The sequence below is a fragment of the Mustela nivalis genome, assembly GCF_964662115.1.
Source record: "Mustela nivalis genome assembly, chromosome: 7".
Classification (NCBI taxonomy): Eukaryota; Metazoa; Chordata; class Mammalia; order Carnivora; family Mustelidae; genus Mustela; species Mustela nivalis.
Window position 1 is genome coordinate 136054542 of NC_139026.1, and position 27792 is coordinate 136082333.

The following is a 27792-nucleotide window of genomic DNA, read 5'->3' on the forward strand; positions in this document are numbered from 1 at the left end:
ATTCTAGAAATAAGGTATTGAGCTGAGCATCTTAAAATGGATACCAATGGCTTATAAGAGAATGTGTTTATGAATATAACTTACTAAATGCTTTGTTAACGATGAGAGAAATACAGGACATTTTTCCAAGAAAAGAACTTTATCACCTTTTCAAGTAAAGTCTTCAATTTATTTGACTCCGTTTGAGATTCTTAGGTTTAAATTTATTTTTATAAGGAGTTCAAATGTGATTCTTACTGATAAGTTATGAATTTAAAAGCTTAGTATGGTTTTGAGATCGTTTACAAGCTAAAAAAATGACCTGTGATCAGAAAATTCTTTTGGGTTTTTGTTGTTAGCATTTAAAATGTTGTTTTCCGTATTCTCCAGGATTTTATTAGTGTAATTTTTATACTGTGTTCATACAGACATTCAACTTTTTAAAAGTTAGTCTCCTTTCTTTTGTATAGTGCTGTTATTCAGTTATTACCCTGCCTCAAGCTCTTTGTGCTAGGAGGCTAAGAAAAAGTAAACACATTCTGTAACTATTTTCAGATTTAATTTGCCTAGAATTTACCAAAAAATCAGATTTCAAGTCTAAAGCATGTATTGAGGCACAAACTATTTTCACTGCAGTAAATAAAACATTGTGTTTTTTCCCCACTATAAGATCTTCTGTTGATTATGTTTGAGATTCATATATACAACAATTGTGCTTTCGGAAGCTTCTAAGGAAACTCAAATGAGTGCCATGTGGCTTTCTGTCCATGAGCTTCTCAATGCTTTGTTCAGTTTTTAAAAATAGTCTGCATCTTCTGGTCCTCTTTTTCTGCCTCTTAGGATGGAGATAATTTTTATTCCGTGAAATCCGATAATCAGAAACACAGGTCTTCTCTGTCCATAGTTACTGGGTTGAGGAAATTAATAATGGTCAGAAGATAGCATTGAAATGAAAGAATCTTGGTGCTGTATGGAAGGGGGATACAGTTCTGTTGAATATAGCTATAACTTTGTGCTACTTACGCAGATAAATTAATATTTTGTATATAACCAGTAGGAGGTGGGTTTGGTTATTGAATTGTTAAAAGTTCTTTGATGGCAAAATTACTTAAACTATTAATATTTTTAATTTTGTGGGTAAATTTTCTAGTGTTAGGGTTCGAGATGATACTATTTTCGGTTATTCTTCTATAGTGAATTTCATTTTAAATGTTAGCTCTTGGAAGGCAGGTGCTGTTTGCATTGTACTCTGCTTTATTTCTAAAATTTTGGTAATTGTGACAGAATAGGATGTGGTACTTAATCTCCTTACAGATAAGTATCTTGAGTTTTCTTTTAGTGATTGTTATCTTGTTCCTCTGTGTCCAGATCTGGGAAGAAGTCAGTTTAGGCAACCTGGGAAAGTTCTGTAAATGCTTTCTTCGAACATTCACAGTTAACCATACCCGATAATTCCTTTACAAATGAAATAACCCCAAGACTATTCTGTGGCTTTTTCATTCAACAAACACAGGGCAACAATTTTACGGTATTCCTGAAAGGAAAGATAAAATGTCATCCTGGCCTTGAGAAGCTAGTTTGAAGGGCTTTGACTCTTGGCCAGCTAGTGGTGGTTCTAGCTGCTAACTTTTTCTGTACTCCTTTTTTTTTTCTTTCCAATTTTGATTTTAATTTTGCTTCCTATATGAACTCTGTGTACTTCTAGGCTTTTAGTTTTCTTTCTGTTTGCATCTGGTTGCTGATGGTTCATTTGTAAGAGACTTCTAATTTTTCTGATACAGTCATTTGCTAAGTTAGGCCCCACTTTCTGATTTGCTTTTTAACTGTTTATCTGCCTCCCTCTGGGACCTTTTAACTAGTAAAATAGCTCCATTTCTAGCTACCACTTCTGGTATGCCTGACTGCCGTATTCCTTAATTATGATGTATGAGTAGTAATAAATACGAAATAGAGATCTCCATCCCGGAGTTTGGAGTGTCTGTTAAGATGTGAAGTGGTCATTTTTTCCTCATTTAATACTTCATTAGTCTTTATTCACTGGCTCCCATATTTTCTTTTATCGCTGATATATGTTTGAAACTTGATTTTTTTAAAGTGTGTAAGTATGATTTTTTTACAGCCATTTGTGTTCTTATAGATTTTTAGATAAATTATGATATATATGAGTATTCGTATATGTAAAGTCAGAACCATTTCCCGAAGTTCAGCACAGTGAGTTGGATTATCAGTGCACCCATGTAAGTAACTTAATTTAAAAACAGGTTATGGGACACCTGGTTAACTCTGTCAATTTGACTCCTGATTTCAGCTCAGGTCACGTCTCAGGGTTGTGAGAGCAAGCCCCACGTTGGACTACAACACTGGGTGCGGAGCCTGCTTAAGATTCACTCCCTTTTCCCCACCTTCCCCCTCTCCCTCTTTAAAAAAAACAAAAACAAAATTCTGAGTGCCTGGGCTGCTCAGTTGGTTAAGTGTCTGCCTTTGGCTCAGGTCATGAGCCCGGAGCCCTGGGATTGAGTCCCACATTGGGCTCCCTGCTCAGTGGGGAGTCTACTTCTCTCTCTCCTCCCCTTTCATGCTCTCTCTCTCTCAAATAAATAAAATCTTTAAAAAACAAACAAACAAACAAAAACCACAACAAAAATCCTGTAGAGGCCCCTGGGTAGCTCAGTGGGTTAAGCCTCTAACTTCCGTTCAGGCCATGATCTCAGGGTTCCAGGATCGAGCCCTGCATTGCACGTTTCGTTGGGCTCTCTGCTCATCGGGGAGCCTGCTTCCCCCCTTTCTCTGCCTGCCTGCTTGTGATTTCTGTCAAATAAATCTTTAAAAAAAAAACTATTAAGAACAAGATACTGTATTGTTTATTGGTCTAATATCAAATACATTATTTTCATTTTAGGGTTTAATTTTTTTTACTTTTTTTTTTTTAAAGATTTTATTTATTTGACAGATCACAAGTAGGCAGAGAGGCCAGTAGAGAGAGAGGGAAGCAGGCTCCCCGCTGAGCAGAGAGCCCGATGTGCAGGCTTGATCCCAGGGTCCCCGCTGAGCAGAGAGCCCGATGTGCAGGCTTGATCCCAGGGTCCTGGAATCATGACCTGAGCCAATGGCAGAGGCTTTAACCCACTGAGCCACCCAGGCGTCCCCATTTTGGGGTATAAAAAAAAAGACCTTAAGACTTTAGTAAATGTTTACTACCTTAAGAGCCTATGTGATCTATAACTTTTTATTTATTTATTTATTTATTTATTTATTTATTTTTTTATTGTGACTTGCATTTTACAAAGCTGGTTAAACAAATGTGGGACTCAAAATCAAGGTTGGGCTTCACTGGCATCTGTCTACACCACAGTGTATTGTTTACATTGATGACTAGATTTCTTTTATGGCACATTGGCGTTCCTTGGAAAGTGCCAGTTTGGAAGTAACGTATAAAAGGACTTCAAGTAATTTATTAGGAAAAGTAAAAGCAAGGAGGTTTGTCAGTTGTAGAAATCTTTAGTTTAAAAAAAGACTTACTACAGGGGAACCTGGATGGCTCAGTCATTAAGCAACTGCCTTCCGCTCAGGTCACAACTCTGGGGACCTGGGATCGAGTCCTGCATTGGACTCCTTTCAGGGCTGGCTGAGAGGAGCATCTCTGGCTCCTTGCTTAGCAGGAAGCCTGCCTCTCCCTCCCCCCCTCACTCTGCTTGTATTTCTTCTCTTGCTGTGTCTCTGTCAAATAAATAAAATCTTATAGTATGTATGATTTAGAGAATTAGATTTTGTCCTTTTTGGATTTATTAAAGAGAACATAGGTTATTATAATTTAAGGGATGTTACATGAGTATAAATTAAACGATTCTTTAACTTGGTGAATCAAGTTATTCTTATATATTTGGGAGTTATTTGCAAAACAGTCTTCTAAAAAAAATAATCAAAAAGTAAGAATCTTAGGTACAATCATTAGGTCTGTTTTTATAGCTTAAACACGTTTTTAAAAGTGCAGCTGACATCCAAACCGCAGAAGTATGAGCATACAGTACGTGTTGAATTTGTACTCATGGAATTTTAAAAACACTTTCTCTTAACTTACTGAAGTATGTTTTTTTGAGGACTTGTTTTAAATGATGATTTTACCCACATAACTTTAAGAATGATGATAGTACAGATCAGTTTAGGAATGAAGGTATCTTTACAAAGATTCTGGAAAGCTGTTCCACAAAACTTAAACCTCTGGGGGGTTGTTCCATTTTTCACATCCCTTTCAGAACTATTTGTAAGAAACTTATTATAAGATACATTTGGAATACTTGTCAGAAATCTCTTTTTGGGGGGAGATAGCTTAACTAATTGACTCCTTGAAAAATACTCTTCATTGGTTCCCTGAGCATTTATTTAGATATCTTCGAGTACAAAGTAAATTTGCTTTTAGTGGTTTTAGTAACCATTGTTTCTACAGACTTGAAAAAATTACTAGCGTGCATAGTAAAAGTTTTTATCTTGTTTTGTCATTTAGCCATATTTGGAGATATTTGGAAATGTATTTTTATCTAATTATCAAACAAAAGATACTGTGTAACATTAGAAGAAATCGTTCTGTAGGGACTATTTGGGGATAATTGGTGCTTTTATAGTTTTTAAAATATAATTTAAGAATGTTTGAATCTCTTCACCTTGGGTGATAGGCTGATATTTGTGTAATATGCACAGCTTTTGGTTCTTCAGGCAACTTTATGCTTTGAATAAAATGAAATATGTTTTGCATTTGTAATGCTAGAAAGCCTTACAAAAATTAACAGTCACATTTGATCCTCCTGTTGCTCTTGGAAGGTAGAATAGATAAACCATCCGTTTTACAGTTTTACAAATGAGTGAAAATTTACTTGTGTAAAATTGAACAAATAGTGGCAGATCTGATTCTAGAAATTGGTATTCTCTGGTAAATTGTTTACAGTGTCAGGAGACATCTAGGCATATTGATAGCTTATTTGGTGGGTTTTTACTGTAGCACGAATTAAAGTCCTATCCTCTTGTATCTTGATGCTTTCACCCAACTTCCTTGGTGGTTGTGTCTTAACTTAGTCCTTATCAAAGCCATAGCATTGACATTGGCACTATATGTGTGTGTAGTTTTGAACCAAGATAGCACATCAGTGTTTTACTTTTTAAGTGAGTTTGAACATGAAAGTGTGCCAATATTTTCGTTTGGAAGCAGCCATTTTTCTCAGGCCGTCATATTCAGACATTTGTACTCAGAGCAACTTGGGAGATTTCATACAGAAGCTAAAGTTTACTAAAAGCTTGGATTTCAGTCCAGTGAAATAGGAGATATTACCTATTTTTATTGACGGTGCTTTATAATAAGATAATAGGCAGATATGTTTGCCTTGGATCTCCATAGTTCACTTAAAGACCACAGGAAATAGCTATTCCATTTCAAGAGAAACAGAATAAGCTTGGCAGGTTAGCGGTCCTTATATTTCAGTTTTTGTTTTAAGAAAATACATACATACACCCTAGACATATGTGCATGTATTTGAACACATCCATCATTTGTCCTAATCATCACTTTTTAACATTTTTGTTGTTGTTTTTTTAAAAGATTTTTATTTATTTATTGGACAGAGAGATCACAAGTAGGCAGAGAGAGAGGAGGAAGCAGGCTCCCGCTGAGCAGAGAGCCTGATGTGGGGCTCGATCCCAGCACCCTGGGATCATGACCTGAGCCGAAGGCAGAGGCTTAATCCACTGAGCCACCCAGGCGCTCCGACATTTTTGTTGTTTTTAAAGAGATGGTTGGTTATATATTGTTACTGATACAGTGGTATTTCTTTTTTTTTTTTTTTAAGATTTTTATTTATTTGACGGATCACAAGTAGGCAGAGAGAGAAGGGAGGCGGGCTCCCCGCTGAGCAGAGAGCCCGATGCAGGGCTTGATCCCAGGATCCTGAGATCATGACCTGAGTGGAAGGCAGAGGCTTACCCACTGAGCCATCCAGGCACCCCTCACCTTGATCTTCTAAGGCAGTCTTAATTGAACTGTTTTTTAGTTGTGCAAGATATATTTAAAATATTTGGTTTACCATACTAAGGATTTTTGGCCCATAATTCACAGAAAACTAGATTATTTCAATGTTAAGTGTTTGCTCATTGCCTTCTGTTGTGCAGAATGGTTGTGTATGTAGATTATCATTTTGTTATGATGCTGGAAAGAGGGAAGTAGCAATGAATTGGGGCGTCTTTACAGGGATTCTGTATGTAGGACCACATCTTTAACTGTTCTGTTACTGGAACTCTACTAAGTATTGGAGACACTATTCGTTAATCATTTCAAAACCAGTTATGTAGGTCTTGGAAATGTCTCAGAAGAGTCTCTTTTCTACTTCTTTATGGGATGCTTCATAATTTTGAAAACGCTTTTATACTGTTTTTCATCTGATCCCAGAACAACCCTTTGATGAAGATTTTTCCTGTTTAAATGGGAATACTTCGGACTGTTAATTGAAGGTAGAGCTAGGGTGTTATATATAGCTAAGAGCCTAGCTTTCCAGTTTTAACAATTAATAGTAGCTTAAATACTTCACTTGGATTGTAGTTAAAACCACTTCTCAGTGCTTCAAATACAACCATTCAAATACAACTATTATACTCCTAGCTACCACATTCTCTTACCAGGACTCTGCAGAAGCCTTCGAATGGTGTTCTTTTTTGCATCAGAGAGTTACTTCCCCCACGCAGTCCACAGTGGTCCAGTTAAAATGCCAGTCAGCTCACATCACTCTTTTTCTGAAAACGATCCAGTGACTCCCTTTTGTTAGGAAGGCGTATAAAAGACCCTGTGTAATGTGGTGTCTGAGTGTTTCTTTAGCTTCCTCACCTACCACTCTTGTCCTGGTTTGTGCTGCCCTGTCCATTCTGGCCTTAGAGAAAGAAGTTTGTTTTTTTTTTTTTTGTCTCAAGAGTACTGCATTTTATGCTCCTCTCTAGAACATTCATCTTTTTGTGTGTCCTTCTGGTGTGCTCTTCAGTGATGTGCTTAAATGTCACCATCTCCCAGGGGCCATCCCTGTCCTTCCTGATGACTCTGAAATAGCCATGTCCATCACTTTCTGTCCTTTTCACTGAGTATTGTGCCTTGTACTTCATAGGACTGTGTGTTCCTGAAAGTCATCATGCTATGCAAAAATCCCACCACAGGATTTACGGAAAAAATGTAGTTAGGGGCACATGAAAGAGACAGGAATCCAACGAAAATCATAGCATGGCATATTAAATGATTAAGGAGTACAATTACAGTTCAGTAAACATAGTACTTTATGTTCCTAAAGACCTGAAATGAGCTTGTGGGAGGTGGGCATCTTCTGAAAGGGCTGCAGCTTGTGAGTTACTCTGAAGTGATGGAGGGAGGGGTATCTGAACCCTCTGAAAGTTGTTAAACTAACTGTGGATGGATATGATTCATAACTCATAGGATGAATTGAGGTAGCTGGCAGATGTTTGGGGTGTGTGCCTTGTAAATCCTATGTAGCTTGGTTCGTCTGGGTACAGCTAGTGTTTCTCACAGGTGAAACTGCTGATAAGTGGGAAATTTGTGTTCTGCTCAGATAATTTCTTGATTTATCAATAGTGCTGGAGCAAATGTGCATTTTTCAAATACAAGTGTTAATAGCTGAACTGATTATATTTCAGCTTTTCTTTGCTTGTCTTCTGTGGAATATACTCTACCAGAAAAGAACAGGGAGTGAATTTATTTTGTTAACTTGTCTTACTCTTGCATAGAAGAGTGTCTGACATCTTTTAGCATTTCAGTAAATGGGTGGCTAGAATAATACTGGAATTGTTGCTATGATTTAAGGGAAATGAAATTGGAGTTTTCTGGAACAGTGCTTCTGAAACTTGAATGTGTAGAATATTCACCTGGGGATCTTGGCCAAAATGCATATTTTAGTTAATGTGAGCCACCAACGCAAATTACATGTGTGGTTTTCTAGTAGTTCCGTTGAAGTAAAAGTAAAGCAAAATTAATTTTAGTGTGTTTTATAACCTGGTATGTCCAGAATATCATTTCAACATGTACTTGATATTTTTAAAGCTATTAATAAGATTCTTTACCCTCCTCCCCCTAAAGTCTTTGAAATCCAGTATTCTACACTTTGTAGCACCTTTCAGTTTGGACTAGCCACTTTTCATGTGCTTACTTGCTATATGTAGTTAGTGGCTATTGATTGGACAGCACAGTTCTGGAGGATATGAAGACTGTTGGTCTAGCTTTACACATACCTCCCTATTTCCCTAAAATTTTTCATATGCCTGATTTCTGAAATACCATGTAAATGCAAGGTATGGTTAGAGTTAATGAATCCTTGAACTATACAGTGCTCTTGTACTAAAATTTTTCTCTGGTAGGACACATTTATCATAGAAAAATTAGAGAAAGGAGGAAAATAAAACTGCCTTAAATCCTGTCATTTGGAGTTAAAATAGTTTTCATAAGACACTTACTGTTCTGAAATATCAGAAAGATTTTATAAATAGCTTTTCCTGAATTTGTATTAAAATGGTTTCATATTGTTATGCTTTTTCTTGGGGTTTTAATATTTGTGTAGTGGGTTCAGTGGACACTTAGTATGGACAGTATCAGAGGACTGAGTAGGAATACTTTGTAGTTGATTCTTAGATACTGATACTTCTTTCTATTCTTAACAATGTATTGAAGTCTTTCAGCTAGATTGATGTTTAAATCTAATCTCTGATACTTCTAGCTAGGTACACTACAAAATCTGAGTTTCTGTGTCTACTCCCTTAGGATTGTTGGTGGAAATTCTGCATCCAAAACGCTTTGAAAGCACATAGCTAAGTGCCTAGACTGTGACACCCTAAATGATTAGGTTTACTCTTTTTCCTGTGACTAAGTTAGTATCAGGTCAGCCACTATAGGTCTCAAACTATTCTTTATAAAGTTAGGAAGGAAAACACTGGGATTTCGGTTGCCAAACTGAAGAGCCTGGCATGTGAGAGCTACATGAAGGGGGCTCCAGGGCAATTCTGACTTGGTGCCTGCTCAAGCCCAGGATCCCACAGTTCAGAAGATTTTTAGAATACATGTAAGGATAATTTCCTCCAGATTTGGCTGCTTTGTTGGAATCACCTGAGAAGCTTTTAAAATGACAGGTACTTTGACTCCCTCTGAATTACCATGAGTCAGAGCAGTAGGGGATATAGCCTAGAAAACTGAATTTTTAAATAAATACAGATTTATTTTAGATACTTAATAAACCCGCAGGTCTAGGGAGAGTACATGGAAGAGGAGCAGGATCTCTTTGAGTGTGGGGCATTACAAAATGTTATCATTCGGGATCTAGAAGTCTAGTGAGGTGGTTTGCCAGATCATATGTTAATGTGTTGCATTTTAAAGAATTTTCTTCTCTTTGATCTTCTTTCCTGATTTATAGATTATACAGTTTGTATGTAGTTACACATTACATAGCTAACTTAGTATCCTGTGGCACAGACATCTAATGCCCCACTGTAGAACTAATTCTGGACAGTAGAGAAGTTTCTAACTGGTATCAGCAACTGGCAGACCAGTGAAATATATTTGGGTAGTATCAGGAGCTGTTGCTATTACTTTTTAGATAAAGATCTGTCTCTGGCACTCTGTATCCTCCTCCTCCCCGCCCCCCACCCTCCTCCTAGTCCCTGTGCTTTTCTGTTGTCTTGAGACTGTTGAGTAGTAAACTTCTTTTAGTTTTTGTTTGAAAAATAGGTTTCATCTGTTAGTAGTATACTGAGGCTGATTTTAGGTGTTAACAAATCATTTTCTTTAAGTAGATTTGTGAAGAATAATTTTGCAGACTCTTCCAACTTCATAAAAATGTGTGCGGGTTGATCATGACAACACTGCTTGTAATAGGAAAAAGCTAGGAGGTTGCACAGTATGATAGGGTGCAGGAAGTAGGGTTTTCCAGTGCCTGGGTGGCTCAGTCGGTTTGGTGTCTACTTTGGGCTCAGGTCATCCAGGGATGCAGTCTCACATCAGGCTGCCTGCTTGGTGGGCAGTCAGCTTCTCCCTCTACTCATTCCCCCTGCTTGTGTGCATGCATATGAGCTCTGTCAAATAAAAGCTCAAAAAAAAAATAGTGTTCTTCACTACTTTTCTGTAGTGTTTTCTGTGGTGGTTTGGTTCAGTTTCTGTTCCTGCTGTTTTTTGGCTCTTTACCAGGGTTTTAAAGCAGTTGTATTTAATACTCTGTGCATAAATATATGAGTCTCTAAATCATGGGACATTTAAATTACAAAAAATACTAAGGGTTAAGTCACAAAGCTGTACTTAGTGAAACTATAGACTAACCTTAATTTTTTGTTTTTGTGTAATTATGATAGTTTCCTTTTGATATAACTGTTAAATGTCAGTGTTGATTATTTTGGAAAAACAGGACAAAGTGCTTAACCTTCAAAATCTCCCCATTGATTTGGGCCAGTTTTGTTACTACCTTGACAAGAAGTGGGTGAGTCCCAGACACTGACTCATATGTAGGGATGTTGATTTCTTGGGAAGAACAGGCTTCAGAATGCAGCACTCATTTTAGTATTGCGATATTTAAACTGATTTTCAGTACAGACATTAGGAGGTGGAAAACTTACCTTACTGTTTAATTAATTTAGTGTATTAGTTGATTTTCATTGTAACTATAAAAGTAGTTCATGGAAAGTCTTAAAATAAATGTGGTCAGTCTTGAGCAGGAGAACTGTTGAGAGCTGTTACTTCTGCCTGTTTAATTGACTTCGTCAGCACGTTATTAGCATAGTTAAGGAAGCTACCTGCCCCCAATGCTCTTGCACATTGGCACATTACACATTTAGGATTTGAAATGGTTGTCTTTTATGCTGATTTTGGGCACATTAGCTAACTTTTGGTTATATAAAGCCGTATGTTACTAGCATTGATTGTGGTTAGGATTTGGATTAAGACGGTGGAAGTAGAATTTAAAGAGAATTACAGTTGATATGAGTAGTTTGATATCATAATGTTTAGAAATGCTAAGGAAGAGCTCAAGCTTGAACCTGATACACTGGGAGAATCCAAGATACTGGGCATGGGAGCCTACAAAGTTAGATTTTAGACATGTTATTACTGGGTACTTCTGTTGGCTTTTATTATCCTGTTTAGAATTTTGCTATATGGGAACCACCATACCAAAATTTCACTAATGTGGGCACTTCTCATTTTTGTTTTGATAACATAGAATGGTTGCGTTAGGGGGCTTAAGTGGGTAGGAGAAGAATAAATGAAACAAGATGGGATTGGGAGGGAGACAAACCATAAGTGACTCTTAATCCCACAAAACAAACTGAGGGTTGCTGGGGGGAGGGGGTTTGGGAGAAGGGGGTGGGATTATGGACATTGGGGAGGGTATGTGCTTTGGTGAGTGCTGTGAAGTGTGTAAACCTGGTGATTCACAGACCTGTACCCCTGGGGATAAAAATATATGTTTATAAAAAAAAAAAAAACAAAAAAAAATCTTACATTATCTATTTTAAACCAAGAAGGTTGCTTTAATTTTTATAAAATCAGTAGGACATTATCTAAAGAGAAAACAGTTACAATGAAAACATGTTCAAGGTAGTCATTATACATTCCTGCTAACTGCATGTTGTATTTCTTCATTAAAGAAATACTGGGTGCCTCAGTTTGTTGAATGTCTGCCTTTGGCTCCAGTCTTGGTCCTGGGGTTCTGGGGTCAGGGAGTCTGTTGCTTACCCTGCATCCCGCAGCCCAGCTTGTGCTCACAGTCTCTATCTCAAATAAATAAATAAATAATTAGGACAGCAGTGTTGATGAAAGGTAGAATATACAATTCTGCTGCAGCCCTTCGCTATAGTTTTATATGAAGTTAAATCATACAATATTGCTGTTCTGTAAGTTAAAAAAAAAATCTCAGTTTCATGTGGTTCCACCTAAATTATAACAGATTTGTAGCATATTCTGCTTCTTTTTTTTTTTTTTTAAAGATTTTTTATTTATTTATTAGAGAGAGAAGGGGAGAGAGCGAGCACAGGCAGACAGAATGGCAGGCAGAGGCAGAGGGAGAAGCAGGCTCCCTGCTGAGCAAGGAGCCTGATGTGGGACTCGATCCCAGGACGCTGGGATCATGACCTGAGCCGAAGGCAGCTGCTTAACCCACTGAGCCACCCAGGCGTCCCGCATATTCTGCTTCTTGTTAGGGCAGTCCCCTTGTTTTTCGAAAACATCTAGATGTATTTATTTATTTATTTATTTTTAAAGTTTTTTTTAAAAAGATCTTATTTATTTATTTATTTATTTATTTATTTATTTGACAGACAGAGATCACAAGTAGGCAGAGAGACAGGCAGAGAGAGAGAGGGGGGAGGAAGCAGGCTCCCTGCCGAGCAGAGAGCCTGATGGGGGGCTCTATCCTAGGACCCTGAGATCATGACCTGAGCCGAAGGCAGGGACTTAACCCACTGAGCCACCCAGGCGCCCCTCTAGATGTATTTAAATACATTTTCCTGCCTCGATAATTTTTTTTAATGTTTATTGCCAAAGGTAGGCATCCATATAAAGTGTATTGTGTTGATAATGTAACATTTTTGTTCCCGACTTTAATGGGTATACTAATATAGTTTCACCTTGGAGAATACTGCTTTTAACTTTTTTGGTAGATATTTTATTAAGACAGACATTTTCCATTTCCTAGTTTGCCAAGAGTATTTATCAGGAATGAATCTTGAATCTTAGCTTTTTGTGTAACTGTTAAGAAAGATGGTCATATGGTTCTTTTTCAGTTTACTAATGTAATAAATTACACCAGATTTTTTTTTTTTTAAGATTTTATTTGTCAGAGAGAGAGGGAGAACACAGGCAGAGCAGCAGGCAGAGGCAGAGAGAGAAGCAGTGAGGATTTAAAGATGGTTCAGCTCATGATCCCCCCGGGTCCTGGGATCCCTGGGATGGAGTCCCGCATTGGGCTCCCTGCTCTGCAGGGGATTCTGTTTCTCTCTCTGCCTGTTGCTCCCCCTGCTTGTGCTCTCTCTCTCTTGCTGTCTCAGTCTCTCTTGGCAAATAAATAAAATCTAAATTTAAAAAGTGTTCATTTCACCTATTGAAAGTTTTATTTTGGACAGTCTACTTTTTTTAAAACCTACAATTTTATGAATCTGAATCAGTAGAAATATTCTAGGAATTTAAGTTATATCTTCGTTTTTTTCCATGTCAAATGTATTTCCTCAGAAGGTTTTCTCTTTGAGTTTGGTGCTTCCACATTATTGGGTTCCACAGACGTTTGCTGTTTGTAGTTGACTTTTTGCACTTGGGACTGAGAGTCTAGGTTAGCCACTGTTTAGTAGAACGTTTGTGTGGTTGAAAATGTAGAAAGTCTGAGCTGTTCATATGGTAGCCACTAGGCACATGTGCTCAATTGAACATTTCAAATGTGGCAAGTAGAACTACGAAATTCAGGTTTTAATGTTAATTTAAATTTAGCCTGTTGCTATTAAGCTGCTTCTCTCCTCACTTGAGCTTCTTTTTTTGAGGCTGCTAATGATCTCTGGTTAACACGTCCACTTTCAGTTCATAAGTTGTTTGAATGATTTTTCCTTTGATGGATGTATATATGTAGGTATGTGTGTATACATACATCTTACGATGCCAGTTTTCTGTTCTATGCTGTTTTCATCTCATTACCTGCACTGAACACGTCATATTCCCTGCGGTGTTGTCCCTGCTGCTGCTTTTTCTTTAAATCCTACCCTTTGGGGACGCCTGGGTGGCTCAGTTGGTTGGACGACTGCCTTCGGCTCAGGTCATGATCCTGGAGTCCCGGGATCGAGTCCCACATCGGTCTCCCAGCTCCACGGGGAGTCTGCTTCTCTCTCTGACCTTCTCCTCGCTCATGTTCTCTCTCACTGTCTCTCTCAAATAAATAAATAAAATATTAAAAAAAAAAATCCTACCCTTTGGTTTCTAGGGCCACTTGTCCTTTTGCTTACTCAGCATGTTTGATATGGCATCCCATAGAAAACTTTCCTTAAAATCTGTTCTGAATTGATTATTCTGGTGTTACTGCTTCTAGGAAGTCATCCTCGATTTCCTTTTCCTTTACTTCTATCTTCAGAGGGGAATTCTAGACCTAATTGTCCTCTTAATGATTGCAGCATCATTTTAACAGATCTTTTGTTTATTAATTCCTTATGCATTGCTGTCTGAGTAAAAACTTTAGACAAAATTTAAACATACAGTTCTCTTCATTAACCCTTAAAGTCTTCACTGATACTTTTTTGGCAACATGATTGTCTCTAAATATATGATTTTTCTCCTTCCTCACGTATCTAATTGGGAAATATTCCTGTCTGGTGTACTTTGAGGACACAAATGAAAAGGAAACACTGTTACGTTCACACCAGAATCTGACATTTCGGAATAGATTTTTTTGCTTATAAATACAGCTTGAAAATTTGAAGAATTTAAAATCATCTGAGTCATCCTTGCCAGGAGTCCAAACTTCATCCCACCCACCCTCTCTCTCTACTACTGTCATCTAAATCTACCTCCCCAGTCCTAGAACATCAAATTGCTGTTGCCCTCCTGTATGCTTTCAAAGGTAAAACTGTCCTTTGTCCTACCGCATTTTTTTTTTTCTTGGCAAGCCTCTGAATCCTTCTAGATCCCAGTTCTTTATTGTGTGAAGACTTCCTTGAATCTTTTTCTATCAGTTCTTTTATAGGGAATTTTGATTGTTTGCATATGTGGTTTGCCTCCTATATTGTAAGCTCTGAGAAGGTAGAGACGGGTTTAATTTTTATTGTATCAGGACCTGGCGTGTAAATGTAGGTGTTCAATAATGGTAAATGTCTTACATGCCATTTGACATGTCTAGTACGTGTCAGAAATAAGTGAGTGGTAATAACCTTCAGGGAATTAATTGGTTTCAAGTTAAAGTTAATTTTTCAGGTGCAGTTAAGAGTAAAATTAGAACTTCTAAAGTGGTTGAAGTTGCTTTTGTACTGTTTATGAAGGAAGCAAATTGTTTATTCAGACCTCCAGGAAAATACACATAAAGTTTTAGTTATGAACTTAAAAAATATTGTGTGCATAATTGGTAAGTTAATTCCACGACATTATTACTACTCCCTTAAGTAGTTCTGATTTTTAGACTAATATCAGTAAGTTTATTATAAAGATACATGTGATATTTTAAATTCTGCAACTTCTTATCAATTTTAACTGTTTGTTTCCTAAATTAGTGTTTCTCAAACCCTATTAAGTTCATGCCCCATTAAAGAGTTGTACTTTCTGTAGTATATTAGGCAGAATAATGGGTTGGATATTTTTGTTTTTTAATTGTTGTTAGTCTGTTTTCAAACTATAACCCTATATTTGAATAGTCAGTAGGTTTTTCAAGCTTATCGAAATTAAGAATTTCCTTAGACATTCTGCTATGCAGTGCTCCATTTCTCAAGGGTAAGCCCTTGAGAATTGCTGCTCTAATTATTTTTAATTAGTGATTCATTGTGTTGTGATTTTTATTCCTGAAAGTGACTAAAATATTAACTGAAGATCATTTTGAATCTGGGAAGAAAAGGGATGCAGCTATAACATGGCATACTTTAGCTCTTGTATTTGTGCATTTTGACAGTAAAACTATGATTTTTTAAAAAAACTCTTCGAGGGGCATCTGGGTGGCTCAGTCCATTAAGCATCCTACTCTGGATCACAGCTCAGTTCTTGATAGTGTGTTCAAGCCCTGTGTTGGGCAGACCACTGTGGAACCTACTTTAAAAAAATAAAAGGTAGGGGCACCTGGGTGGCTCAGTGGGTTAATAAAGCCTCTGCCTTCAGCTCAGGTCAGATCCCAGGGTCCTGGGATCGAGCCCCGCATGGGGCTCTCTGCCTGGTGGGGAGCCTGCTTCTTCCTCTGTCTCTGCCTGGCTCTCTGCCTACTTGTGATCTCTCTCTCTCTGTCAAATAAATAAATAAAAATCTTAAAAAAAATAAAAGGTAAACTCTTTGAAGGTGTATATAAGCTATTCCTACCCAGCAATGACTCAGTTGAAAGCCTTTTGGAATTGAACTCAAATTTTGTTGAAAACAAGAGCCACAGTAGCAGATCATTCTTAATTTCTCTTAAATCTCACAGTTTTTGATAGGAAACATTAGCCAGCAATCTTTCTTATCAGTATTTTCATTGAATTACTCCTTGTCTTTAATACCCAAACCCATCTTGAGTGATTAAAGAATTAGCTTAAGATGTTTGAGTGAAGGTGCCTGGGTGGCTCCTTTGTTGGTTAAATATCTGCCTTTAGCCCCAGTCATGGTCCCAGGGTCCTGGGATGGAGCCCTTCTCAGTGGGGAGCCTGCTTCTCCCTCTCCCTCTGCTGTTCCTGTTTGTGCTCTTTCTCTCTGTCAAATTAAATAAATACAGTTTTTAAAAAGAATGAGTGAATGTATTATAGGCTCAGAAATAGTTTCTCAAGGAGTAAAATTGAGAATTGACATTAGAGAGTCTTAAGGTGAATAATTGGAAGGTTCTTAATTTTTTTGTGTGTGAGTATTCTAATGTTTTTTAATCGCATTGTCACTTTACCAGTTTTTTCTTTGTGTTTATTCTGAAGGATATGTGTGGGTTTTCTGTCTTCTGGCTTTGAAAAGCACCATTTATTTTTGTAGATGGTGGAATGGTGTATCATAAGATTTTTTTCCCTCTAGGCTCAGAATTGATCAAATTAAGTGGAGAAAAGTCTTTTTGTTGGGCAAAGTGGTACTCAAGTTTTGGTTTGTTAGCCCTTTTTTTTTTTTTAAACATTGTAATCCTTTTAATATCATTAAAATTATCAGTTAATCTGTTAATTAGATTAGTATCAATTAAGATTAGTTATCAATCAATTAGTATCAATTGAGGAAGGCAGGGAAGCATATAGAGAGCTTCCATTACGTGTACTGTTATTTCAGAAGAACTATTGGTTGGCCTTTGTTTTTCTGTTTTTGTTTTTTAAGATTTTATATATTTACTTGACAGAGAGACAGTGAGAGAAGAAACACAAGCAGGGGGAGTGGGGGAGTGGGAGAGGGAGAAGCAGGCTTCCTGCTGAGCAGGGAGCCCAATGTGGGGCTTGATCCTGCAGGACCTGGGATCATGACCTGAGCTGAAGACAGGCAGACACTTAACTGACTGAGCCACCCAGGGGCCCTGGCCTTTGAGTTTTTAATATACATGTCAAAGCATCATGTTAAGGAACTATAACCAGATAAAATTTAAAGCATCAAAAAAATAAATATTGAGTCATAGAGGCAGAACTCTTTGGATATTTACTGTATTCTAATTGTCTATGAAAAAGTTCCTTTTGGGGTTTGGATATAATGTATCTTTCAGGATGCTATGCTGCTACAGAGATAGATCAGTTAACTTGATAAGAAGAAAAGTGGAAAACATGCCTACTGGTCTTGATGTGAATATTCTAGTTTTTGCTTTGCTGGTTGTTAGCCTTGTAATCATGGGCAGATCATATTCATCTAACTTCTTAGCTACTGCTTTTGTTTTCTTTTCCCTTTTTTCACTAAGTTGAACTGATAATCTCCAAGGTCCTTTCCAGATAAATAGCTTGAGATGTGTACATGAGAACCTTCTGTTTCTTGTGATTTAATATGATTTTTGTTACTCGCTCTGTGCCCTGCCATTCCTTGGTAACTAAAACAGTCTTCCTGCCAGAAGTATGATATTTGTTTGTGTGGGGACCTTTAGAATGTTTTCCACCAGTGTTTATTTAGAGAAAGGTAGAAGAGAATGATAGTTTTCTTTGCGTTTTTTAAGTTTAAATTGAGAAACAAGGTCGACATTTTTGAAGAACGTTATAAACAAATCCCATTAGAAGTTTTTACTGTATATTTTACTGTATATATAGTGTATATTTACTGTATATAAGGTAGAAATCATATTTTGTTTACATAAAAATGGTGTTTTTTTTAGCCATATCAATAGAAATTTCCAGTTTATTAAGTCTTAAGTTGCCCACCAAATACAGATTCTCCAAATAAGACTATTAAACAATTTAAACTTAATCTATTGGTCAAACACTAGTTTCTTGTGGGTTGGGTTTACTTTTTAAAAAATGAAAGAGTTATTAATTCCATATTTTATAAAGTCTTTTTTATTCTTTGTATTTTAAAAGTAGAGACTTTTCTGGTTTTTACTTGTTGGAGGAGGTATGGGAATTATAAAACAGGCATTATGTTATGTAGTGCCATTTAAAACTGTGAGAAGAAACCTTACAGGTTTTACGTTTAATGTGTAAGTTAAAATTTGACAATTTATTTTTGGTGAAAATGAATTTTTCAAAATGCAGATATCTGGCATGAGTAAATACTTGTAATATTGTGTAGGTTTATGTAGCTTCGGAATGGAATGAGCACTGAGATTTGGGCTAAATGTCCTGGTTGTGCTTTTACCAGTTGTATGAGCTTCACTTTTCTTTGCATCTTGGTTTCCTTTCCTTAGCTCTTGATTCTCTCAGTGCTGTTGACCTCCCTTATCCTGGGTATCCACTTACTGAGTCTGTTAGATCTTGCCTCTGAAATAGCTTTTGAATCTATTCATTTTTTTATCAGATCCTGATCCTCTGCTTGAATTAAAGCAGTGGCATACTGCCCCTTCCCTACCCCACAGTTCATTCTTCGCATCACAGCCCGAATCACCTTTTAAGGAAAGTACACGTTTGCTCCTTCCTTATGTAAAAATCTTTCAGTGTCTTCCCATTGCTCTTAAGATAAAGTACAAATGTACTGAACAGCTTGCTACATCTCTAATTTTCTAGCCCTTCTATATGCTTCAGTTCTTTGAAGATAATGAGTTCTGTCACACATGGGTACTTTACACCTGCTGGTTCCTTTTAGAAAACTATCTCTCCTCCAGCCCCATTTGCCTTGTTAATTCCTTCCTGTTTTTTAGGCTTCAGTTTAGAAGTTCACTTCCTCTAACCTCGCAGTCTCCAGTGTAGGTTGCTTAGCACATCTGTTATCACATGTAACACTTTATTTCTGGTGATTATATGGTAGTGCCCAGAGTTTAGCTTCTCATTTTTCCCTCTCAAACCTGCTTTTCCCAGTTTTCTTTATTTTGTTAAATAGGAAATGCAGCCTCTCAGTTGCTCAGGCCAGTAATCTTGAGCTTCCGAAGCCAGTCCGTCTGCTCTCCTACCTTCAGCTCTTCAGTTTATTCTCCATACAGCGATCATATCAAATTGCTCCTCTACTCAAAACCTTCTCAGATGTCCTTCCAGTGGCCCACTGGCCCAGTGTGATTTGTTCCTTTCCCCATTGTTACCTCTCCGGCTTTCATTTTACTTTTCATTTGCTCGGCTTTGACCCTACTGACATCATTGTAGTTCTTGAGCATTTCATGCACACTCCTGCTTCACAGTCTGTCTTTGCTTTTCCTTCTTACTGAATATCTGGTATCTTCTACTATTGTTTAGGTAGTTTTTTTTTTTTTTTTTTTTAGGTAGTTTGAAAATGATATATAAAATGTGTGATTTAGAGTAATTATTAGAGAATAATAATGAGCTGAATGAATTGACTGGAATAATCAGAAGGATTACAGTGACATCTGTGGTACTGTGGTTCTTATCCGGGACAGCAGCAGATGGTTCAAATGCTTGGTTTCTTATTAATCTTTTTTATCCTACCAGAGGACTAAATACTGAATCTTAAAGACTAAGTCAGATGCAGTAAATTGGAGTCTAGGTTTTCTTTTTCATAGAAGGTGAACATACAGTATGAAATACACTACCAGTAACCTTAACTAGTCTACTAGTTTTTTCAGTGTTCTTTAGAACATTATTTCCAAGAAATCTGTATTTATTACATTTTTGGAGAAACATTCCAACTTTTCCCCCCTTATGGTCAAAAGCATGTGCAACTGTGGTTCATGGACTTGTTCCAGAATTCTTGGAGTGTTGAAAAATGCCACTGAGTCCTCCTCAGCAATCAGCTGGATGAAACCTGGATGTCTCATATTTAACATGCTTCTGAAAGTCATGTAGGTGTACATAAAGTTTGACAACCCTTTCTTTGTGCTGCATGAATGAAAGGGTTAATAATGGAGTGGAGGAACTAAGAATTCTGTGGCATGATTAGTGGCAGAAAGTTTGGGATAGACTTTAATTTAAAACTTAACATTTAATTTAAACATACTGTAAAACTTTGAAAAAATTTAAGTTATAATTTTGATGCTAAGAGAACGTGGGCTCTTTCAAGAGTGCAGAAGTACCCTTGCCTTTTTTCCGGAGGCAAGTATGAAACATTTTGGGATTGATCCAGGATCTGTGAGGAGTTGTTGATACTCACATGCCTTCTAATTCTTTTTTTTTTTTTTTTTTTAAAGATTTTATTTATTTGAGAGCTAGAGTGAGAGAGAGTGCACACGAGCAGAGAGGGAGAAGCAGGCTCCCTTGCTGGGCGAGGAGCCTGATGTGGGGCTTGGTCCCAGGACCCTGGGATCATGACCTGAGCGGAAAGTAGATGCTTAACTGACCGAAAACACTCAGGTGCCCCTCGCCTTAGAATTCTTTTTTTTTTTTTTTTTTTGAAATTTATTTTTTATTTATTTTCAGCATAACAGTATTCATTATTTTTGCACCACACCCAGTGCTCCATGCAATCTGTGCCCTCTATAATACCCACCACCTGGTACCCCAACCCCCCCCCCCGCCCCTTCAAAACCCTCAGATTGTTTTTCAGAGTCCATAGTCTCTCATGGTTCACCCCTCCCCCCCACAATTTCCCCCTTGCCTTATAATTCTTAATGACATTTGTAACTTGGGATTATACTAGAGAACCTTGGGAGTGGTCTGTGATTTGAACCACAGAAACATAATGTAGAGTATTGTAGCATCTACAAACCCCTTCTTTCTAGGGAAATGCCTCTTTTGTCTTAGTGCTTTGGTTGCATCAACAAATTTTAGGTGTGTGTTAGAGTAATTGAGAACTGTTTTACATTAGCACTCAGTTTTTAGCCTGAATGTGAATGGGTTATTTTGGGTTGAGGACAGCTATTTTTTTCCTACCTTCTCACAGTTTTGTTAAGTGAAAACTTTGCTGTTTTAAGATCCATTTACTGTGTAAGAGTTTTAAGTTGGAGATTGTTCTAAACATTTGGGACTGGCACTTGGATACTTTAGTTATGTTTCTGAAAAGGTTACTTAAAGTCAAATTATTTAACTTGAAGCAGACTTTTTCTCTTAAAAACAGATGATTATACCCTGAGGTGTTTAGAAATTAGCTTTGAGTACCTGTGTAGTTGACTTATAAATTATTAGGCATAATTTAATGCATTTTCAATGCCAGTGTAAATCATATTGGGGCAGTATAACAACAGCATTATAAGACTGTATTAATATCCTACAGTATTATAATGAGCTATATGAGGTATATGAGATTTAGCAGGCTCAGTCTCGAGAGAGAAAACTACCTCTGTGAAATTATTTTTCTTTAATTTTTCCCTGCTGTCCTGTTACTTTGTTCCAGTGTTATATGTAGCAGTCTTCTCTTTTCTCTTCTCTTTTTTTTTCTAATCCTGTGCGAGGCTTGAATTCTCACAACGCTGAGATCAAGAGTCCAGCGTTTACCTGACTGAACCACCCAGGCATCCCAGCAGTCCACTTTTATAAAAATACAGTTTGATGTGAGCAGACCAACCTGTGTAAATTCAGGAATATTTCTTCTCATGATTCTCATTATCGTACTTTATTTTGTATCTGTGTCAAGGACTACAGTTATTTTAAGGAAAGCAAGTAAAATAAAAACCTGAATATATTTGAGAATCAGTAAAACCTGGCGCATTCAAGAAATTAAAGGCATCCCAAGGTAGGACTGTCCTGGGGCTTAAAGACACTGCAAAGAGTGGAGCAAAATTTTTACATACTGCAGGCTTTTTAGTTGACACAGTTGGCAGGCACTTAGAAGTCAGAGGTTGACTAGAAACGAAGTTAGAAGGTATTGAGGAATTGTAAAATGAATCTGTAGTCATGCATTGGTACAGATCAACTAACATGAATTTGTTACTATAACAAATGGAATATGTAAGGTAAAAAAAACAAGAGGAAGAACGTGACATTTTTTGTAAGATACTCATGTAGGACATACAAGTATATTGGGCATTTACTGTGTGCCAGGCACTCTGGATACTCCAGAGAACAAGATATTTAAATCTGCTCTTAAGAAATTGACACTCTCTGCCTACTCGTGATCTCTGTCAAATAAATAAATAAAAATTTAAAAAAAAAAATTGACACTCACGGGAGAGCGATAATAAACTAATAATATACGAGTTCGAGGAAAGTGCCACCTCATAGAAAAGTAAAGCTGAATAAGAGGAAATAAAATAATCTAGGGAAGTGTAGGGGTTGTATAAAGAAATGAGGAATATGACTATGGGGTGAAGAAAGTTTGTTCCAGGCAGAGAATAGTAAATGACAAAGGCTTCACCTGAACATGTTTGTTGTGTTTGAACAAGATAGCCATGGATATTTTTAGGGTAGGTAAAGTAGTGATAGGTGAGGCAAGGCAAGGGCCAATCAAGCAGGGCCGTGTGGGCTTTTGAAAGGATTTGGGCTCTACTTTGAATATGATGAAAAACCTTTGGAGGCTATTGAATGACTTAAATCTATATGAGTAAGAGAAGCATCGAGGTCACTTAGGACACTATTGCATTAGTTGAAAGAGACAGTACTGGCTTGAATTAGGTTGATAAAGTAGAAGTGGTGTGATTCTGGCTGTATTTTTTTTTTCTCTATTATTTATTTATTTATTTGACAGAGAGAGAGAGAGATCACAAGTAGGCAGAGAGGTGGGCGGGGGTGGGGGAGGGAAGCAGGCTCCTTGCCAAGCAGAAAGCCTGATGGGGGGCTGGATCCCAGGACCCTGAAATCATGACCTGAGATGAAGGCAGAGGCTTAACCCACTGAGCCACCCAGGCGCCCCCTCTGGCTCTATATTGAAAGAATCCACAGATAAACTAGAAGAAGTGGAGAATAACTCCTAGAGATTTCACCCAAGCATTTGTAAGCTAGAATTGTCATTTATTGAGATGAAGAAGACTATACAACAATAAAGACTAGGTCTGCAGCCTTTCCTCTCTGTAAAGGACCTAGATAAGTAAATATTTTCATCTTTGGCAGCCATAAGGTCTCCTGCAGATACTCAGTTCAGCCAGTGTAGTGTGGTGGAGCCATAGCATTTTGTAAAGGAATGGGTATGGTCAGCCAAACCCAGCAAGGTTTTGTACACCGCTGCTATCAAGAGATAACTGCAGACTGATCTGGTGGTTCACAATGTTTTGAAGTCAGGAACTTGAGGAGTGATTAGCAAAGGAGATTGAGAAGGAGCAGCCAGTGGAGAGTAGAAGAGAGCCTTAGAGTATCTCCTGGAATCCAAGTGAAGAAAGTGTTCCATGAATGTGTGATGATTTAGTTGGGTCTGCCGGTAGGTTGGGTCATGTGAGGACTGGCACTCTTGAGGGTTTAGACTTGGTCGAGTAGTTTCATTGGGCTTGAGGGAATGAAGACCTTACTGGAGTGGGGAGAAGAGGTGAAGGTATTGACTAACACAGAAGAATTGAGAATAAAAGTGTGGCTGGAGTAGGAAGTGGGTTTGCTTTCCTTCTCTTTGTTTTCATTTTCTTTTATTTCTTTCCCGTTTCCCCTCATTTCCATCCTTTCCATTCTTTCCCTTTCACTTCCATCGATGAGAGCCATATGCTGATGGAACTGCTCCAGTAGAGGAAGAGATTGGAAAAGGGGCAACTGCAGGAGCATGGTTGAGGTTTAGTACACAGAATAAAAGGTTGGCCTTAGATTGGAGCATTAACAGGTCAGTGATAGTAAGAGGGCAGCTTCTTATTATTGCAGTGTCTGTATTCGGATTATTCTTTGTCATTTTACTATAGCTGGAGATCACTGTAACACATTTTTTAAGTTAAAGGAAAATTTATTTGAAACTAGTTGTCGAATTGGTGTTCTCAGTTTTTTCATACTACAGTCTTTGGTGCCATTGGTGTTCTGCAAAAGTACCTCGCAGGTCACTGTTAAAAGTAAGTGAAGAGAGACCAATTCTACTTTTTATTTGTTTAGATAGCTATTCTGAGAGGGTAAGATTTTGTTTTGGAAAGAGATTGTTTTTTAAATTCCATTTGTCAAAATATATTCTGTTTATAAGAAGCGATGTCAAAAGAACAGTAGTGGCAAGGTGATGATCTAGTTTTTCAGAACTGTGTGCTCCCCACTAAATTGAAGAAATACATAATAACAGATAAAGGAAGCCTCTTGTGTACTACCCTTTCTCAGTCATATTATCCTCTGGACACCCCATCCTCAGCCCTGCCTGTTTCCTAGAATTATCCTGATTTTAGTTTTTGTTGTTCCCATGAATTTGACTTCTTTGTTTAGATATTGTGTTTACCTAAAATACACGTTTATAGATTTTCTTTTGACAAAAATTCTACCAGAAATGAAAAGTTCACTTTTAAATGGTGTTTTAAAAGCAATAGTTTAAAACAGCTTACATTAGGGTGTGTGGATGTGTGTGTGTTTTAATGGTGTTTGACCCTAAGGGGTAAACAAGAACTGCAGAACTTCTAAGTTTTTTAATTAGGTGGGATGGTGTGTGAAATATTATGGCTTCCTCTTCTAGACTGTTGTTATCAGAATCTTTTCTGGGAAGGGTTGATTGGGGAAGGGTTAACAGGAGAGTATAGGGGAACAGTGAACCAGGAACTAATTGTGATAAATGGTATGTCTCAGACATTTGAGAGGAGTTGTTTCCTAATAGAGTTCTAAGTGTTCTTCTCCCAAGCTCCTTAAAGACAGTGACATTGAAAATCTGATTCAGGTACAGTGAATGCATCATTTACAGCTTTTCCTCTGGAATGTGTTGTCCTTACATAGATGCTGAATAATATGGTGATTTAATGAGAAAATAATGTTGTGGTTAATAGTATTTCTAAACACGAAAGTAACTCTTAATATACTTTTAGGAGATGAGAAAGGTAACAAAAAATAAAATTTACAGTAGTTAAGCGAAGGGCTCAAACAAATTGAATTATTGGTTTTCCTGTACCATATGTCATTTAAGTAAATAGTGTAAATAGTAAAGTATATTAAGTAAATTAAGTTAAAAAAGTAAATTAAGTAAATAGTGTAAATCTATTAAGTAAATAGATGCAGTAGTGGCATTATGTAGTAAATGAAGATGACATAAAATTAACATTAGGGCGGGGTGCCTGGGTGGCTCAGTGGGTTAAAGCCTCTGCCTTCTGCTCAGGTGTGGTCTCAGGGTCCTCCTGGGATGGAGCCCTGCATTGAGCTCTCTGCTCAGCAGGGAGCCTGCTTCCCCCGTCTCTGCCTGCCTCTCTGCCTACTTGTGATCTCTGTCTGTCATATAAATAAATAAAATCTTAAAAAAAAAAATTAACATTAGGGCAAAGGACACTAACCTTTGTTTGTCTTGTCTTTATTAACTCTGTAGCCTTGGACTCATTATTTAGAAGTTTTCTCTAAACTTTGAACTGTAAAATAAGGTTTTTTTTTTTTAAAGGCTTATTTTAGAGAACTTGTGCGTGTGTTTGTGTGCGGAAGGAGCATCTCAAGTGGATGAGCCCTGGGACCCAGGCCCGACCCTGAGATCATGACGTGATTTGAAACCAAGTCAGTTGCTTAACTTGCTGAGCCATCCAGGTGCCCTTAAAATACTTGATTTTACTACTCCTCCCTCAAAGATTTGCTTGAGGATTAAATGGAATAATTATCTGAAATCTGTAACAATCCCTAAAGTGTTCAAGGTAATTAAACAGTTCGCCTGTTTGTAAATAACATGTTGGCATAAATGTATACTATCAAAACCAGGAATTTCACATAGCTAAAGTTGCAGGGGTGGAAAGATTCCCGTTTTCTTTCTGAGGTTTTTTGACATAATAGGAGAAAAACAAGTGCCCCAAACATGGGAATCAAGGGTGAGTCCGGCAGTTGAGGCACATGTGACCCCATCCTGGGATGGGGCCTGGGTCTTCTTAGGGAAGGAGGGCAACTCATGGCATGATAAGAGCAGATGTTTGTAATTAGAATTTTGCTCTGCCATACAGATAGTTCTTTTAGTTTAAAAAGTTACCTCAGGTAATTAGTCTTTTTCTGGTTCATGCTCCCCATCTAATTCTTTTAGGAAGTTATGAGAGAAAGAAAAGTTTTCCTGGGTCTGTTGGGTCTTGATTACCTTCAGCTCAAAATGATCTGCATGCCACAGTGGCTTATTTTGGGGTGACATCCTATTCTTCATAGTCCCCTGGCCTGTTCAGATTTTTACCAATTTTACATGCAGTGTGGGTGTTTCATATGCAGTTTTATCACAAGACTAGATGAACAGGACTCCTGCCACAGTCAAGATCCAGAACAGCTCATCACAGTAATTTCTTGTGCTAGTCTTTATAGCCACAGCCTCTGTCTCCTTCCACTCTTCCTGACCTGTAGCAAGATAGCTGCTCTCAGTCATTTCAGTTTTGTCATTTCAAGAATGTTATGTAAATAGAAGCACAGTGTGTAACCTTTGAGATTGAATTTTTCACTCAGCATGATCCCCTAGAGAACCAAGAGGGTACTGTGTATCTGATGCTTTTCTCTTGTGTTGCTCGGAGTACTCTATGGTAAGATGTATACCTCAGCTTGGTTAACCATTCACCTGGTGAAGGACCTTTGGGTGGTTTGCAGTTTGGGGCTCTTAACCAACATAGCTGTGCATTCATGTACAAATTTTTGTGTGAAACGGCTTTTTTTTGGTTAGCTGCCTAACTTTAGTGACTTATAATTATGCAGGAGCATCTTCACTTGTAGTCAGTCATCAACTGTATTATTACAGATTATTACTTTTGCCAGAATTTAATGCTCTTCAATGGTCATGTTTCCAGTCACAGTCATCTTTTAAGTTGTTACACAAATATCTAAACTTTTTTTTTTCAGGAAAGGCTTAATTATTAGATGCCAATTTAATGTTTCAATATTTTTATCTAATGTAGAGTGATGCAAATGTATCCGATTTGCTTATTATTTTGCTCAGAAAATAGTATAAGCAGCTCTTCTGAATAACGTGTATTTTCATATTTGGTCAGTATATTCGTTGAAACAAATATACTATTCGTTTAACCTACCAAACTCTGGAGCTGTTCTATTTTCACAGAAGTATATCTTGCTGCTGCTCTCCTTTTAAGAGATTTAAAAATTGTATTCAAAAAGCAGTGACACGGGACGCCTGGGTGGCTCAGTTGGTTAAGCCGATGCCTTCGGCTCAGGTCATGATCCCAGGGGATGGAGTCCCGCACTCCTTGCTCAGTGGGGAGCCTACTTCTCGCTCTGCCTCTGTCTGCCAGCTCTGCCTGCTTGTGCTTGCTCACTCTCGCGCTCTCTTTCTCTCTCTGACAAATAAATAAATAAAATATTTTTAAAGAAAAAAAGCAGTGACACAATCTAGAATCTGAGTGCCAACACCTACTGAACTATAATTGTCAAAAACTTGAAATAGGATAAAATAAAGTCAGCAGTAAAATTACTGGATGTTACTTAATCTACCTTTGAAGATTGAGGAGACTTGAAGAAGTTACGTGTACAGCTTTGGCAGGTATCTTGTCAGTCACCTAGGAAGTTCAGATAGACCTGAAATTTTTCTTTACTAAAAGTGGTGGTATGGGACCAGAATCTTAACAGTTTAAAAAGCACCCCAGTTTCTGTTGATATACATAGTTAAGTTTGGGAAACTAAAACTCTGGGGAAGAATGA

General features: G+C 37.6%; 1 protein-coding gene across 11 annotated transcripts in view; it reads left to right on the forward strand.

The window, feature by feature from the left end:
* Positions 1-27792, forward strand: part of WAC (WW domain containing adaptor with coiled-coil) — an 85315-nt gene that overhangs the window by 3795 nt on the left and 53728 nt on the right. The gene's annotated exons all lie outside the window — the stretch shown is intronic.